We start from the raw sequence: 4,592 nt of genomic DNA, 5'->3' as shown, positions 1-4,592 counted from the left end.
TTTAGCAAATTATTTATTTTAATAAAAAAGTATTGTATCATATCAGTCCATATGCTAATTAATATAATTAATTAAAAAGTAAATTTTAATTTTATTATAAATTAAAATATTAATATTATTAATTATTATTTTAATCTAAGAAATTATGGAGAAAGAAAGTTCACCAGTATCAAAGAAAATAAATACATAATTATTAAAACTTTTGTGTGATAGAGTGATAGTGATGTTAGTAGTAGCTGTAAATATAGCAATTTTTACACATAATTGAACAAAACAATCAACTTAAAACTTAAATAGTGTTGTTGATGATCACGTGTTAAATATCTATACAATTTGTTTTTTTCAATGCAAGTCTTTTCACACACTTCCTTTCCAATGTAAATCTTTTCTATGTATTGTCCACTCATATATTACATAAATAATATCAACTCTTGTCAAATACTATATATCATATTTTGGATTTTCATTTCTTCACATATTTTAAATTTAAATTTAATATTGAGAATATTAATATAAGTTGTTCCCTCATTCCATAACATTGTTTTAATTTTGAAAACATATTTTAATATTATATACCACATTTAACTAATACTAACATGTATTTTTATTTGTTATTGTCTCAATTGTTTCTTTTATCCAGCTTTATTACACCAACAAATAATATGTAAAAAATATATCTCTTCTTAGATAAATCACTACAATAATTGAAGATATTATTATCTAATTAGAAAATATATTCTAATCTGACTAACTTATACTAAACACTAATTAATAATTATTAGTTAATATTTATTTTATAATAATGATCATTGATCAATATTTAAATTTTGTAATCGACAAAAATAGTATAACTAAATTTTTTACAATATATAAGCCATTATTATTAAATTTTGTGGTCAATAATAATGGTAATTAATTATTATATAAATTCTACACCTTACATACATGTACAATAAAATTAAAAAGGAACATAAATAATATAGAAACAATCCATTACAGTCTTTTCGAAAGCATAAAAAGTAGTACTTCAAATTGAAAATAACATTTTTCATTAAGATTTGTTTGAAGTCTCCAACTCATATATAATTTGTTTACAAACAAACTCACTCCAGCTACATGTTTCACTTTCACCAAAGTACACATCCATTCTCAGCTTCTACATAACGTTTTCTCAGTCTTTTTTTCATTTTTTTCTTCATATTTCTATGTTTCTAAACTTGTAGTTCCTTTTACTACACCTACAATTTCTGTAATAGTGTCAACAATATAATAAATAGTTATTAAATGAAAGATAAAAATAAACAACTTAAAGTATCCAACTTAAAGGAAATATAAAGGTAAATTTACATATAAAATAGTAATACATTGAAAAGCAATTATTTAATAAAATATATAATTGTCAAAACTCAATCATAATTAAAATGATATGAAACTGACAAGTAAAATACGTTAGCATAGTTACTACATATTGAGAATAAAAAAAATCATAAAAGAAAATTTAGGATTCTATCTCATAAATAAAAATGCAACACCATTGTTGTTAAAGGAAAATAGCACATTCATGGAGTTTATTTAGATTGAAGAAAATATAAAAATATTTAGATTTCAAAAGATTTGTAAAATAACATTGAAGAAACCCTCTAAAAAGGGTAAGGGAAAAAAATTTGAAGAAAAATTTTCTGGTAGAAGGATGTAAAAAATGAACCATAACAATGAAGAATACTTGGTAGATCTACTGTACAGTCGAAAGAGGTATAGTTCGCAGGGGGAAAAGTCGAAAAAGACAGTGGAGAAGAACCGTGAAGAGGAAGTTTAGAGAGAAGAAAATAGAGGTAAGTAGATGAGCAGGTTGGATAAAATTGGATTCGGAGAAAGAAAATGGCATACTTAAGAAAAGGAAGATATATAGTGAATAAAATGGAAGAAAATAAATAGTTGACTTGAGAGAAGGAAGATATATAGTGAATAATAAGGGGGAAAAGAAATATTTGAATTCAAAAAACTGAAAAGTGAGAAAAAGTTGAGATTGAAGTGACATAAGAGAAAAAATTAAATACATTGGCACAGTAAAAGAAAAATGTAGTGTACGTTTACTGTCATAATAAATATTAGTTGCAAATGGACTAACATAATAAATATTTGAACAAATAGTACAATTTGGTTGTAAAAAGTATTTTTTGGACACTAAATACCCCTAAATTGATGAGGTGGAAGGCAAAGAGAAAAGGTTATTTTGGTGTTTTCCAGAGCATCTAATTTTCTTATATTATAGATAGATGTAAAAATAATACTTCCACTTTTATTCCATTAAAATAATATCCGATTATTTTAATATACCGATTTATTACTCAATGCCTCATATTTCCGGTCTAATCTTAATTACTCGGAAAATTCTCAAAACGCTAAATATTAACACATTAATATTTTTAATACTAAAAATATTAAAATCTTCTATTAAATATCAATCCGCTATCCCGAACTAATACTGACTAAATCGTCCCAAAATGCGAGAATTTCAATAAACATCTCAATAAATTAATATTATTCTTAATATTATTCTTCCGACTATCCGACTAAAATCCAACTTTAACTTAATAAATCCAAATACGCCTCTTAAAATAATACCGACCATCCAAATTCGACTAAATCCAATATTTAAATCCTTTAATAATTTAATTAACCAATTAATTAAATTCGGGGCGTTACAATAGGGCCCTTAATGAGAATGACCCTTAAAAATTGATAAATAGTTTGAAAAATACTAACAAATTGGAAATATATAATTATGGAGAGAATCGGTCGAAGTGCGTTCAACGGAAATCTGATCTCTAGCTAACTCCTTTGTATACTTTTACCTGCTGTTAAACATGAAAATTAATATATTTATTGAAACAACTTAAAATGATGTTTCAAGGAAGAGAATAATTACATTTCTTGAGATAGAAAGGACATTGTCCCTACTTTGCTGCTTCTATTTCTTTTTTCTTATGCTTAGCCAAAATCAGATTTCAACTGCTTATCCTGGAAAAAACACATGTAAATGTGATCAAGTAAAGTAATAAATGTCACACTTTTGGATCAAGAATACAAACTTCTAAAAGACACGTACTTACAACCCATGATATGTATTCTTTTATATCACTTATGTGCTCTTGGCTAGGGCATTGGCAGAATCATCATTGCCATTATGTTATCCACCTAAATTGCCACTCTCTTAAGACTAGAGGCTAAAATAGTTGGTTTATTCTCAACCTTGTTTTGCATTCTATTTATTTTGTGTCATTACAAAATGAAAGTACACGGACAAAATCTTAAAACCAAACTTCATCGAAATAAAGATACCAAATTGATAGTTAATTAATAATTAAATTTCTAATGATACATATAACTCCAATAAGGAACACCATCTATGTCTTTAAAATTTCTAATAATATGTATAACTCTACAAATTGAAAAAGAGCATATTCACAAACATAACAGATCTGAAACTAAATCCATTACAAAACCAACATATACTCTAACAATCTTAGAATGAACTCAACTCTTCCTTTCATTATAGTTTGAAACAAGATTTACCTGAGCTTAGTGACAAGCTTGTTCTCCCGAAACACGGTGGTATCAAGGGTTTTTGATTGAGGCGGAGAAATTGAGAGAAGTGGTGACTCGCAATGCTTCGGGCTTGAGAGGAATTAGAATCATGAGAAGAAAAGCTTAGATTCGTGAGAAGATTTGAGGATTTTTTATGGAGATTTGTAAATATTTGGGGTTTCGCAAGAAAGTTTGGAAACATCGAGAGAAACCCTAAATTTCTACGAGAGAAGAGAAAGAGAGAGAAAGAAACTAACCTAAATCATGATAAAGGGGAGGACGGCAGACAATGCATGGAGAAGTGAGGACGGCGGCCGACAGACTTGGACGCTGGAGGACCAGTGCAAGAGGAAGAATTTGAGCTACCTGAACGTGAAACGTGATGGTCTTGAAAGCTAATTTTTTTAAATATATCTCTACGCTATATTTCTATTTATTATTGAATATGTATTGATATCATACAATATAATAAAGCAAGATGAGTTTTTTGGCAAGTTTGCCAAGTGTCCAATTTTTAGATGCTTTGCTATTTTAAAATATTCTATTAATAGTAATCTTACTATAATTGTCTATAATTATTTTTAAATATTTTAATTTATTAATTTTTAATAATTCAATAATTAATAATCCTAAGTAATTAATGATATTTGATACACCCTCCGGTCACATTTATAAGCAAAAAAAATGGTTTTCACTATTATTAAGAAATTCAATTAAGTGTAGTTAACTTTTTAGATTTTGGAGAAAACATTGATTAAATTTACTATAATATCCTCTTTATTAAATTTAATGAAGTATTGGAAAATGAAATATAGGGGTATCTTAGGAATTACAGCATTAAATGATTTAGTAATAATTGATTTTTGCTTATAATAGTGACCAAGAATTAGACTATTTTTTTTCTTATAATAGTGACCGGAGGGTGTACACTTTTATGCTTTCAAATATTTGTATTCAATATTCAATATTTTTGATACATTTATAGACTTTTCATTATCTGCATT

This window comes from Vicia villosa, linkage group LG2 (assembly GCF_029867415.1).
Source record: "Vicia villosa cultivar HV-30 ecotype Madison, WI linkage group LG2, Vvil1.0, whole genome shotgun sequence".
NCBI classification, from domain to species: domain Eukaryota; kingdom Viridiplantae; phylum Streptophyta; class Magnoliopsida; order Fabales; family Fabaceae; genus Vicia; species Vicia villosa.
This window is presented reverse-complemented; position numbering follows the sequence as displayed.